Below are 15,081 nucleotides of genomic sequence, written 5' to 3'. Positions count from 1 at the left end.
CTGATATTAAATAGCTTTGGTGGGAAAATGCAGACCTTTAAACTTTTTCTACCAAACTCAATGCATTCTGTATTTAACTTCTTCTTTAAAACAGTTTGTGTTGTAAGAATTCAAAAACTGCATATGGCCATGGGAATAAAAAAGGAGCTTATACTTAATTAGCTACTAAGTCCGACTTGGACGAAGCACAATAACAACCATTTCTTTGTGCTAACTATTTTTAATGATATGCATTACATGCATTGGCCTGTCTACTGCCCAGACTGCTCCAGCATCAATCCTGCTTTACTGTTATGCTTTTTGGCAAAGGACAACATGGGGGAAAGTCTCCATTTCGATATTTTGTCATTTTGATTGGAATAATAATTCTTAACAGCATGAATTCCCTCTAAACCTTAAACCACCACCACAGTTTCATGACAAGACAAGTGACATCCAAGTATACCAGATGCTGTACAAATATTCTCCTTATACCTCCAGCAATACTCAATAGTTTGATTCATCCTCTCTCACTTTAAACTGCTTGAATATTTTCATCCAATTGCTTTCAGCTATTTTTTTAAACATAACTATTGGATATAATTTTTCTACTTCTAGCCAAGATTCAAGTCAAGCTAATTCAGAATCATAATGAGGATAGATAGGCCCAAGAGGGAGTGTGCATTTTTAAAAATTTTTTCTAGCTCTTCATGGAATAGGAATTTCCTTAGGGAGGGTCTAAGGAAATACCTACTTTAAAAGTAGAATCTTGGGTTTCCTAATGAAAGTAATCCTAAGTAGAGATGCTATTTGGGGGTCGGAAGGTCAAGATCTCTTTTTGCCCTTGAAATGGAAAATTACTGGAACCCATTATCTTCCAAAGCAACATAGAGAAGAGAGAAGCTAACAGAATGTTGGAGAACAGGTGTGTTAGACCCACCAAAAAGCACCAAGAGAGCAAACAAAGCAAGTCAACACTAGGAATACCACCTCTGTTTCAAACAGAGCAGCTCTGTCATCTACTCTATTTCCTGGTATCAGGTTTTGTTTATGGAGGAAAAGAATTACTATAACAAGAGTGGACAACAGTTTGAGGTGTGCATGCGCTGCAACCAGCAATTCTGCTCCTAGATATGTATCCTGGAGTAATTTGTACATATGTGTCCAAGATTGATTGTATATGAATCACAGCACTGTTGTCCATAATGGTTCCAAACCAGAAGCAACCCAATGTCCATCCTTAATACAATGGATCTATACATTGTGGTGAATTCATACAATGGGAAACTGTATCACAGTAGAAATTAATAAACCAGAGGTTTGTGTCACAACATAGATGAATATTGCAAACATAATATCTTATGTAAAAAGAAAGACACAAAAGAAAGCAGAGTTATTCTATTTATATAAACCTAAAAATAGGCAACATTAAACTATGTTATTTAGAGATGCACATATAGGCAACAAAACTAGGAAGGAAAGCAAGTATATGATTTTCACAAAAGCCTGAAGAATGTTTCCTTTGTGGGATGGGAGAAGGTTGTAATCAATAATCAAGATGGAAACTAGAGGAAACTTCTGGGGTACGGTTAATGTTCTGTTTTTTCCACCTTTAAATTAATATTTTATATTTTATTTAAAAATTACAAACATGGAACAGAATAGAGAACCCAGAAATGGACCTACAAACATATGGCCAACTAATCTTTGACAAAGCAGGAAAGAATATCCAATGGAATAGACAGTCTCTTCAGCAAGTGGTGCTGGGAAAACTGGACAGCGACATGCAGAAGAATGAACCTGGACCACTGTCTTACACCATACACAAAAATAAACTCAAAATGGATGAAAGACCTCAATGTAAGACAGGAAGCCATCAAAATCCTCAAGGAGAAAGCAGACAAAAAACTTTTTGATCTTGGCTGCAGCAACTTCTTACTCAACACATCTCCAGAGGCAAGGGAAACAAAAGCAAAAATGAACTATTGGGACCTCATCAAAATAAAAAGCTTCTGCTCAGCAAAGGAAAAAATTGGCAAAACTAAAAGGCAACCGACAGAACAGGAGAAGATATTTGCAAATGACATATCAGATAAAGGGTTAGTATCCAAAATCTATAAAGAACTCATCAAACTCAACACCCAAAAAACAAATAATCCACTGAAGAAATGGGCAAAAGACATGAATAGACACTTCTCCAAAGAAGACATCCAGATGGCCAACTGACACATGAAAAAATGCTCCACATCATTCATCACCAGGAAAATACAAATCTAAACCACCATGAGATACCACCTTACACCTGTCAGAATGGCTAACATGAACAACTCAGGCAACAACAGATGTTGACGAGGATGCGGAGAAAGAGGATCTCTTTTGCATTGCTGGTGGGAAGGCAAGCTGGTGCAACCACTCTGGAAAACAGTATGGAGGTTCCTCAAAAAACTAAAACTAGAACTACCCTACAACCCACCAATTGCACTACTAGGCATTTATCCACGGGATACAAGTGTGCTGTTTCGAAGGGACACATGCACCCCCAGGTTTATAGCAGCACTATTGGTCCTGGAGGAAGATGGTGGCATAGGAGGACTCTGGGCTCACCGCGTCCTGCTGATCACTTAGATTCCACCTACACCTGCCTAAATAACCCAGAAAACTGCCAGAAGACTAGCAGAACGGATTCTCTGGAGCCAAGCACAGACGAGAGGCCCACGGAAGAGGGTAGGAAGGGCGGAGAGGCAGTGCGCGCTACACGGACTGGCAGGAGGGAGCCGGGGCGGAGGGGCAGCCCACCGGCCAAGCAGAGCCCCCGAGTCTGGCCTGCAAAAGCAGAGGGGCCAGACGGAGTGTGTTCTGACAGCAAGCGGGACTTAACATTTGGAAGGTTATAAGTACAGCTCTGCTCGGAGAGCAGGAGGGCTGGAGGACAACAGGAGGGAGAGTTGTTGAGCCCCAGACGACAGAGCTCAGCTTGGCAGGGAACAAAGGTGCTCGCCAGTGCCATCTCCCTCGCTCATCCCCCAGCCAAAATCCCAAAGGGAACCAGTTCCTGCCAGGGAACTTGCTTGCACCACGCAAACACCCAACACTGTGCTTCTGCGGATCCATCCCTCTGGCAGTAGGTCTGACTCCCTCCCGGTGCCACAGGGCCCCTCCCGAAACAGATCACCGAAGGATTAGCAAGCTGAGCCTGCCCATGCCGCCCCTGTGCACCTTGCCAATCCACCCCAGCTAATACGCCAGATCCCCAGCACCACAAGCCTGGCAGTGTGCAAGTAGCCCAGATGGGCCACACTACCCTACAGTGAATCCCGCCCCTAGGAGAAGGGAAGAGAAGGTACACACCAGTCTGACTGTGGCCCCAGCGGTGGGCTGGGGGCAGACATCAGGTCTGACTGCGGCCCCCCCCCCCCCACCAACGCAAGTTATTCAAGACAGCACAGGGGAAGTGCCCTGCAGTTCTATACAAAATGATGAAACGGAAGAATTCCCCTCAAAAGAATCTCCAGGAAATAACAACAGCTAACCAACTGATCAAAAAGGATTTAAACAATATAACAGAAAGTGAATTTAGAATAATAGTCATAAAATTAATTGCTGGGCTTGAAAACAGTATAGAGGACAGCAGAGAATCTATTGCTACAGAGATCAAGGGACTAAGGAACAGCCAGGAGGAGCTAAAAAAAAATGCTATAAATGAACTGCAAAATAAAATGGAGACGACCACAGCTCGGATTGAAGAGGCAGGGGAGAGAATAGGTGAACTAGAAGATAAAATTACGGAAAAAGAGGAAGCTGAGAAAAAGATAAAAAAAATCCAGAAGTATGAGGGGAAAATTAGAGAACTAAGTGATGCACTAAAGAGAAATAATCTACGCATAATTGGTATTCCAGAGGAGGAAGAGAGAGGGAAAGGTGCTGAAGGTGTACTTGAAGAAATCATAGCTGAGAACTTCCCAGATCTGGGGAAGGAAAAAGGCATTGAAATCCAAGAGGCACAGAGAACTCCCTTCAGACGTAACTTGAATCGACCTTCTGCACAACATATCATAGTGCAACTGGCAAAATACAAGGATAAAGAGAAAATTCTGAAAGCAGCTAGGGATAAACGTGCTCTAACATATAAAGGGAGACCGATAAGACTCGTGACCGATCTCTCTACTGAAACTTGGCAGGCCAGAAAGGAATGGCAGGAAATCTTCAATGTGATGAACAGAAAAATATGCAGCCGAGAATCCTTTATCCAGCAAGTCTGTCATTTAGAATAGAAGGAGAGATAAAGGTCTTCCCAAACAAACAAAAACCGAAGGAATTCGTCACCACTAAACCAGCCTTACAAGAGATCCTAAGGGGGATCCTGTGAGACAAAGTACCAGAGACATCACTACAAGCATGAAACCTACAGACATCACAATGACTCTAAACCCATATCTTTCTATAATAACACTGAACGTAAATGGACTAAATGTGCCAACCAAAAGACATAGGGTATCAGAATGGATAAAAAACAAGACCTATCTATTTGCTGTCTACAAGAGACTCATTTTAGACCAGAGGACACCTTCAGATTGAAAGTGAGGGCATGGAGAACTATTTATCACGCCACTGGAAGTCAAAAGAAAGCTGGAGTAACCATACTTATATCAGACAAGCTAGACTTTAAATTAAAGGCTGTAACAAGAGATGAAGAAGGGCATTATATAATAATTACAGGGTCTATCCATCAAGAAGAACTAACAATTATAAATGTCTATGCGCCGAATATGGGAGCCCCCAAATATATAAAACAATTACAAACACAAGCAACCTTATTGAAAAGAATGTGGTAGTTGCAGGGGACTTTAACACTCCACTTACAGAAATGGATAGATCATCTAGACACACGGTCACTAGAGAAACAAGGGCCCTGAATGATACATTGGATCAGATGGACTTGACAGATATATTGAGAACTCTGCATCCCAAAGCAACAGAATATACTTTCTTCTCGAGTGCACATGGAACATTCTCCAAGATAGATCACATACTGGGTCACAAAACAGCCCTTCATAAGTATACAAGAATTGAGATCATACCATGCATACTTTCGGACCACAATGCTATGAAGCTTGAAATCAACCACAGGGAAAAGTCTGGAAAACCTCCAAAAGCATGGAGGTTAAAGAACACCCTACTAAAGAATGAATGGGTCAACCAGGCAATTAGAGCAGAAATTAAAAAATAAATGGAAACAAACGAAAAGGAAAATACAACCCAAACGCTTTGGGATGCAGCAAAGGCAGTCCTGAGAGGAAAATACATTGCAATCCAGGCCTATCTCAAGAAACAAGAAAAATCCCAAATACAAAATCTAACAGCACACCTAAAGGAAATAGAAGCAGAACAGCAAAGACAGCCTAAACCCAGCAGAAGAAGAGAAATAATAAAGATCAGAGCAGAAATAAACAATATAGAATCTAAAAAAAACTGTAGAGCAGATCAATGAAACCAAGAGTTGGTTTTTTGACAAAATAAACAAAATTGATAAACCTCTAGCCAGGCTTCTCAAAAAGAAAAGGGAGATGGCCCAAAGAGATAAAATCATGAATGAAAATGGAATTATTACAACCAATCCCTCAGAGATACAAGCAATTATCAGGGAATACTATGAAAAATTATATGCCAACAAACTGGACCACCTGGAAGAAATGGACAAATTCCTAAACACCCACAAACTTCCAAAACTCAATCAGGAGGAAATAGAAAGCTTGAACAGACCCATAACCAGTGAAGAAATTGAATCAGTTATTAAAAATCTCCCAACAAATAAGAGTCCAGGACCAGATGGCTTCCCAGGGGAGTTCTACCAGACGTTTAAAGCAAAGATAATATCTATCCTTCTCAAGCTATTCCAAAAAATAGAAAGGGAAGGAAAACTTCCAGACTCATTCTATGAAGCCAGTATTACTTTGATTCCTAAACCAGACAGAGACCCAGTAAAAAAAGAGAACTACAGGCCAATATCCCTGATGAATATGGATGCAAAAATTCTCAATAAGATACTAGCAAATCGAATTCAACAGTATATAAAAAGAATTATTCAACATGATCAAGTGGGATTCATTCCTGGGATGCAGGGCTGGTTCAACATTCGCAAATCAATCAACGTGATACATCACATTAATAAAAGAAAAGATAAGAACCATAGGATCCTGTCCATCGATGCAGAAAAGGCATCTGACAAAATTCAGCAACCTTTCTTAATAAAAACCCTCGAGAAAGTCGGGATAGAAGGAACATACTTAAAGATCATAAAAGCCATTTATGAAAAGCCCACAGCTAACATCATCCTCAATGGGGAAAAACTGAGAGCAATTTCCCTGAGATCAGGAACACAACAGGGATGTCCACTTTCACCGCTGTTGTTTAACATAGTGTTGGAAGTTCTAGCATCAACAATCAGACAACAAAAGGAAATCAAAGGCATCAAAATTGGCAAAGAGGAAGTTAAGCTTTCGCTTTTTGCAGATGACATGATATTATACATGGAAAACCCGATAGACTCCACCAAAAGTCTGCTAGAACTGATACGTGAATTCAGCAAAGTCGCAGGATACAAAATCAATGTACAGAAATCAGTTGCACTCTTATACACTAATAATGAAGCAACAGAAAGACAAATAAAGAAACTGATCCCATTCACAATTGCACCAAGAAGCATAAAATACCTAGGAATAAACCTAACCAAATATGTAAAAGATCTGTATGCTGAAAACTATAGAAAGCTTATGAAGGAAATTGAAGAAGATATAAAGAAATGGAAAAACATTCCATGCTCATGGGTTGGAAGAATAAATATTGTCAAAATGTCAATAGTACCCAATGCTATCTACACATTCAATGCAATCCCAATCAAAATTGCACCAGCATTCTTCTCGAAACGAGAACAAGCAATCCTAAAATTCTTATGGAACCACAAAAGGCACCGAATAGCCAAAGTAATTTTGAAGAAGAAGACCAAAGCAGGAGGCATCACAATCCCAGACTTTTGCCTCTACTACAAAGCTGTCATCATCAAGACAGCATGGTATTGGCACAAAAACAGACACATAGACCAATGGAATAGAATATGTATGGCCAATGGAATACGTATGGCCAACTAATCTTTGACAAAGCAGGAAAGAATATCCAATGGAAAAAAGACAGTCTCTTTAACAAATGGTGCTGGGAGAACTAGACAGCAACATGCAGAAGGATGAAACTAGACCACTTTCTCACACCATTCACAAAAACAAACTCAAAATGGATAAAGGACCTGAATGTGAGACAGGAAACCATCAAAACCCTACAGGAGAAAGCAGGAAAAGACCTCTCTGACCTCAGTCGTAGCAATTTCTTACTTGACACATCCCCAAAGGCAAGGGAATTAAAAGCAAAACTGAACTATTGGGACCTCACGAAGATAAAAAGCTTCTGCACAGCAAAGGAAACAACCAACAAAACTAAAAGGCAACCAACAGAATGGAAAAAGATATTTGCAAATGACATATCGGACAAAGGGCTAGTGTCCAAATCTATAAAGAGCTCACCAAACTCCACACCCGAAAAACAAATAACCCAGTGAAGAAATGGGCAGAAAACATGAATAGACACTTCTCTCAAGAAGACATCCAGATAGCCAACAGGCACATGAAAAGATGCTCAACGTCACTCCTCATCAGGGAAATACAAATCAAAACCACACTCAGATATCACCTCACGCCAGTCAGAGTGGCCAAAATGAACAAATCAGGAGACTATACATGCTGGAGAGGATGTGGAGAAACGGGAACCCTCTTGCACTGTTGGTGGGAATGCAAATTGGTGCAGCCACTCTGGAAAACAGTGTGGAGGTTCCTCAAAAAATTAAAAATAGACCTACCCTATGACCCAGCAATAGCACTGCTAGGAGTTTACCCAAGGGATACAGGAGTGCTGATACATAGGGGCACTTGTACCCCAATGTTTATAGCAGCACTTTCAACAATAGCCAAATTGTGGAAAGAGCCTAAATGTCCATCAAGTGATGAATGGATAAAGAAATTCTGGTTTATATACACAATGGAGTACTACGTGGCAACGAGAAAGAATGAAATATGGCCCTTTGTAGCAACATGGATGCAACTGGAGAGTGTTATGCTAAGTGAAATAAGTCATACAGAGAAAGACAGATACCATATGGTTTCACTCTTATGTGGATCCTGAGAAACTTAACAGAAACCCATGGGGGAGGGGAAGGAAAAATAAAAAAAAAGAAAAGAGGTTAGAGTGGGAGAGAGCCAAAGCATAAGAGACTCTTAAAATCTGAGAACAAACTGAGGGTTGATGGGGAGTGTGAGGGAGGGGAGGGTGGGTGATGGGTATTGAGGAGGGCACCTTTTGGGATGAGCACTGGGTGTTGTATGGAAACCAATTTGACAATAAATTTCATATATTGAAAAAAAAACAAGAAATAAAAAATAGCACTATCAACAATAGCCAAAGTATGGAAAGAGTCCAAATGTCCATCAGATGAACGGATAAAGAAGATGTGGCATATATATACAATTCAGTATTACTTGGCAATCAAAAAGAATGAAATCTTGCCATTTGCAACTACGTGGATGGAACTGGAGGGTATTATGTTAAGTGAAATTAATCAGTCAGAGAAAGATAAAAATCATATGACTTCACTCACATGAGGACTTTATGAGACAAACAGATGAACATAAGAGAAGGGAAACAAAAATAATACAAAAACCAGGAGGGGGCAAAACAGAAGAGACACATAAATATGGAGAACAAACTGAAGGTTACTGGAGGGGTTGTGGGAGGGGGGATGGGCTAAATGGGTAAGGGGCACTAAGGAATCTACTCCTGAAATCATTGTTGCACTATATGCTAACTAATTTGGATGTAATTTTTAAAAATAAAAAATTTTAAGAAATTGCAAACAAAAAAAAAAAACATTCCTGAAAAAAGAAAAGTTTGAAAACTCACTGCTTCAATTCAACTTCTTCATGGTAAAGGCAAGGAACTGGAGGGCAGGGAGGCTACATCAATTGCCCATTTCTCCTATCACCCTAATGTGCAGTTTCTGGGTCTGGGGTTATCACAGAGCTTCTTCTAAGGGGTCTAAGTCTAGAGGTTCAGCATGCCTGTCATTGTCCCACAAGGCTTTTCAGTCCAACTTGCAAACTGACCCATTCCTCTCCCTCCTTCACCCACCATCCCCACCCACAGGCCAGCCCCCAATATGTGTCCCTGCGGGTTCGCAGCCAAGGTCCTCCTTTGAGGACCCTTGGACAGATGCACATACTGCACATGCACACTTGTACCCTGTACCCTCTCTTGATCACATGTCTATCTGGCTTGCCAATCCTAGGTAAACAATATCTAATATTTAATCTATACCCTAAAACCTACTACATTTTGCATTTTACAGATGTTAAAAACCAAAATTACATTTATTAACTGCAAATATTAAATCCAATGCTCTACAGACACTTTTCAACCATCCTTCCAATAAAAAGTAGAGGTAGCAGTGTGAATTATAGACTTGTCACTCGTGAGGGGACAGGGTGTCTCTTCCTGAACCACTACTACTCTTTGAGCTGCACAGAATATATTGCTTTTATAATGGAGTTTTTAAAAAATATCTTTACTATCCCCTTCCTTTAAAAACAAAATCAGGAGCACCTGGGTAAAGCATCCCTGGGTAAAGATAGTAAAGCATCCGACTCTTGATCTCAGCTCAGGTCATGATCTCTCAGTTCATGAGTTTGAGCCCCACTTCAAACTCTGTGCTGAGTGTAGAGCCTTCTTGGGATTCTCTCTTCCCTCTCTCTCTGCCCCTATTCCACCCACACTCTCTGTCTCCTGGATTAAATAAATAAACTTAAAATAAATGAAATAAAATAAATTTTAAAAAATCAGTTGCTGAGACAACATCTAGCCAGAACTTTGTTTAGAAAGTAAAAGTATGATTTAAGAAATTCCATGAGACATTTGGGAAAGGCATCACAGGCAGATATGAATAACAGCATGATTTTCAAAGTTTATACAGCAGTCTATTTACTAGATTTCTCCAATTCAGTGGCATTCTTGGATTTTTTCCTATTTAAAAACTTTATTTGGGGCAGCAACTTTAGGCTTTCAGCAAAATGGAGACAAAGTCACCATTCCCCCCTCCCCCCTATGCCCACATATCCACAGCTTTCCATATTACGGACATCCCCCTCTAAAATGGTACACATCTGTTACAACTGATGAACCTCTGTTGATACATCATTATCATCCAAAATCCATGATTTACATTGTGGTCCACTCTTGGTGTTGTACATTCTATGGATCTGGAAAATGTGTAATGACACGTATCATCGTTTTATCATTCAGAGTGTTTTCACTGCTCTAAAAATCCTCTGTGCTCTGCCTATTCATTTCTTCCCCCTTCTTCAGTGCATGGAAATTACTGATCTTTTTACTGTCTTCATATTTTTGCCTTTTCCAGAATTCCATACAGTTGGAATCATACAGTAAGTAGCCTTCTCAGATTGGCTTCTTTCGCTTAGTTATATTAATTTCAGTTTCCTCCATGTCTTTTCATGGCTTGATATTTAATTCTTTTTAATGCTGAATTATATTCTATTGTCTGTATGTGCCACGGTTTATTTATCCATTCATTTACTAAAGGATACCTTAGTTGCTTCCAACTTTGGGAAATTATGAATAAAGCCGCTATAAATGTCCACATGCAGATTTTTGTGTGGACGTAAGTCAACTCCGTTGGGTAAACACCAAGGAGCATGACTGCTGAATTGTATGTTAAGAATATATTCAGTTCTTAACGAAACCACCAAATTATCTTCCAGAGTGGCTGTACCTTTTTGCATTGGACCAGAAATTTCAGACTTGACAAGGGAAAGGTAGGAAAGTGTATCTATGTCCCATTTGTAAGCAATTCTGAGATAATTCTCATAAAAATAAAATTATGAAAGAAGCCAAAAATCCAAGATAGCCTATACTACCAAGCAGAGCAAGAGAACAAAAGGGAAGAATGAGTAAAAATGTAGGAAACAAAAGAAAAATATTACATAAGGAAATCAAAATAAAAGGACAGAGTTCTTAACTCACAAACAACTTCCCTCCAAATAACCTTGCTGTCATTCTCAAAGAAGCCCATATCCATGTAGGAGTTTTCCAGCCATGGAAAAATAAGAAATAAGTATCATTTCAAGAAGAACTAGCCATGGGGGAAAATGCTTTTGTCAGAAAAACAGCAATATGCCCAATCTCCCACCTTATCTGTAGGAGGCCAATGTAACCAAAACACCTGAATAAGTAAAAACCCTCTGTGTCATACTGATATTATGCCAGTAGCCTATAAAAGAAAGAAGGGTGATTATTTTTTTCTTTGAAACAATCCCATGCACAAAGATTTGTTTTGCCTTCTGGTGTGCATCATCAGTGGCATGAACTCATTTAGCTAAAATTCCAGACCACATCACTTCTTTCCAACTCATTCCCCAAAATTTGCTTTCTAGTCTTCTACCTGTGTTTAGGTGTACTCTACCCTTCATGGTGCTGCTCAAGCACAGCAGCCCACAGCAAGAGTCTCTGGTCTTTGAATTCCGAGGGCACTAGACATGCATTGCTCATTCAGACTAAATTTCATAGAGCACTGCATAGGGGCTTAAACTGCATGGTTCCTTTCCCCACTCAGATTCTAAGGTCATGGAAGACAGATCTCCAGTACTTTCTTATCCATCCTCTATCACAGTGCTATACTCATAGGAGGTGCTCAAACCTTCCCGAGGGTTTCATTCAATCCATGCTGCCTTCCTCTCCAGAGCTCAAGATCGTCACCAGAAATAAACTCCCTTACACCATTACGCATCACGGCAACCAAAGCTTCCCCTACCTCTGTGACTTCAGTGCCTTTTCTTTATTTTTCTTTAAGCAGATGATGGACATAAACTAAAAACAAATCCAGGTCAGCGAGTGTGTATTTATGGAAAACAATGGCTCTCTCCACTCCAGAATACAGTTCAGGTTACCATTGAATTTTAACATGCCATGATGATAACCAAGTTCATAAATGGGTGATAAACACTGGCAGGATCACTGTGAATAACATACAAATGCAGGGAACAGATTGAAGCTTTCATAGTAATTTGGAATTGGACTCTCAAAGATTTTAACAATATTGTTTGTTCTGCTATAATAGGGTATGTAGATTCTTAAAAAGTAACCTGGTTTGTCAATAATTGTGATATTAAAAAAAGCTGTTTTAGTGAAAGGGGAACATTTTGGGATTATTATGAGAGCATTTCAGATATGATAACCAACAATAGAGGAATTTCAGTTATAAGTATATGTTATCATAATATAAAATGTATAAATTCACCGATCAAAGTGGACAAAGCAAACCCAAATGTTTCATTCCATAAACTCAGGAATTTTGTAGTCTTTTCCAAATCCTTTGGCTTTTATTTTATGATTCAGTTTTCTGAGCCACTAATCTTAAAACAAAGAATAAAAAAATAAAAACCAATCTTCACAACAGCTCACCAAGAATACACACAGCAGCATATTCACAGGCTTTGCAAAGCTGTGACTTTTCTCCTCCTTCTTGGAGTCCTAGTCCTTCAGAAACTTACTGTGATCAAAAGGAGTTGCATAATGCAAAGGTGTTCCTTAATAGAACATCTCATATTTCTTCTCCATTATGAAAACTCCCAATGCAGGAAAAATGGTTGAACTCCAGGCTTAAAACTAAATTTGGGTTTTCATATCAATCACTGACTTCCTAGGGCCATATCTGTGATGTTTCTGCAAGGGGTTTACGGCCACAGAGACATTAACTTTGCTCATTCCCAACCAGCCCCTGAGACTGACTTTTCCCCACCAATACAGAACAATGGTTACCGCCCAACAAACAAAACCAAAAACTCAATAGAGAAATTCAGGTGCATCTTCTTAAGGTACAGTCTCCTCTCCATAGGGACAATGATTTTGGAGATGAGAAGAGGCCTGTAGCCATATCTTCAAGACAACTCTTCATGTCATATTTGTCACTGAGATATCATCAACAGTGAAAATCAAGATTCTTGAGGAAACTGAGAATGAAAATACGATAAAAAACAAATCATCTGGTTCTTCTACAGAATCAACCAAATCCATCCTGGATGAGTGGGTGAAAAGTCTTACTTCTATATCACCAATTAAGACCATTAATCCCTTCCAGAACTGACATCAGTATGAGTTCACTGGGGACTTTGACTACAAAGCTTATACAAGTTTTCTGATACACTCATTCAAAGTTTTTCTGAGGCTCTAATAAAGTCAAACTTGGATTCTAAGGGCTCTACCCAATGATACAGTCCATCCTTAAAACATTTCAAGAAAGACTTCAAAAGCCTCATTTCACAGATGAGGAAACTAAGGCTTAAGAACATAAAGTTCCATTAATCTCAGGTAGATTTTTTGTTTTCCTGCCTCAGGATCTCTTCTGAAGGTGCAAGAGCCCATTCAGCCCATATTCAAGATGGCTTCAAAGTCTTCAACCACTGGGGCATGGGAAATAGGAAAAAATGTCTCAGCTTTCCAGCCTTCCAAAAAACAATTCCAGAGACATCCCAGATGCTTCCCAGAAAACCAGTATAATTGGGCTCCTGTTGCCCACAGCAATACACCCTTGTACTGGCTTTTTCCCTTTCCTGTTACTCTCTCTCCATTACTTCACTCATGCTTCTTAGATTCATTTCCCAAATAAACTACTTACACCCAAGGTTTTCTCTCAGGCTTGTTTTGGGGGGAACTAAACTAAAACATCCCACCTTTGTGGCATGATTAACTGGACAGTTTCTTACAGCTTCTTCCTAATCTATTACTCAGTGGCTTTAAATCATACACAAAATTTCAAAAATATTTTTTTTTAATGTTTTTGTTTTATTTTTGAGACAGAGAGAGACAGAGCATGAGCAGGGGAGGAGCAGAGAGAGAGGGAGACACAGAATCCGAAGCAGGCTCCAGGCTCTGAGCTGTCAGCACAGAGCCCAACGCGGGGCTCGAACTCATGGACTGTGAGATCATGACCTGAGCCAAAGTCGGACGTTTAACCGACTGAGCCACCCAGGCGCCCCCAAAATTTCAAAAATCTTACACTCAGCCCTGAATGAAGTCCATCAAGGCAAACATTCCAGAAGAAGCTACTAATATTGTAGGAATGTTGAGACACAATCATGGTAAATTGTTACAATTTACCAGGATGTGAACAGCTCAATATACATTTCCACCTAGATTTGGACAGAAGTGGCTGTTTATCTAGAAAGGCTCATTCTACTCACTAGTCTGTACAGAAGGCATGGCATAATTCTGTATTAAGTTATCCAGAAAGGCAGTTCTGGGGCTCATATTTTAATTGGCATGTATCCAATACAGACAGATCTTAAAGCACAATTAACAGGTTCTCCTCATCCAAGCATAATTTTCTAAGGCCAAACCCGTTCTAATTATCTGAGCCTGAGGGTATAACTATGGCCCTAGGGACAGTCTCCAGAAACCCCTAGGAGTAAGTATAAAGAAGGAGTAGGGACAGGATGAGAAGAGACACAAGATTCGACTAGTCCAGCCCTATCTTTTCACAGATGAGAAAAGGTAATTGCTCAGAAAATTGCTGAAGTGTGCACAATGCCCCACAATTCAGTAAGAACTGGAAGGACAGCCTAGGCCTCCCCACCTTGTGCTGCCTCCTCCATGGAAAGCCAAATGTGGAAAATGCAGCCTAAAAAATTCTTCATAGTCCCTGTCTCCAGTTGCTCTAGTATCAAAATGGTATACCACCTTTTGCAAACATCATAAAGACTCCCATCCTGCCTGTGTGAATAGTAATGAAAAAGCTGGAGTTCCTCAGAAATATTCCATGCTGTCAGTGGTAGAGATAACAGTTGTACAATAATCAAAGATTTGCAGAGCTTTAGAACTAAAAGAAGTCTAGTTGATGGTTGTTCACAGTGAGGTGTCATTAATTTGGAAAAAACCATGTATTTCTAAGAACTAGCAAATGGCTTTTTTTTTTTTTTTAGTTTCTCCAATACTTTC

Source organism: Panthera onca, chromosome A1 (assembly GCF_046562875.1).
Source record: "Panthera onca isolate mPanOnc1 chromosome A1, mPanOnc1 haplotype 2, whole genome shotgun sequence".
In the NCBI taxonomy this organism is placed as follows: domain Eukaryota; kingdom Metazoa; phylum Chordata; class Mammalia; order Carnivora; family Felidae; genus Panthera; species Panthera onca.
The sequence above is the reverse complement of the archived record's forward strand: the minus strand, read 5'-3'. Positions refer to the sequence as shown.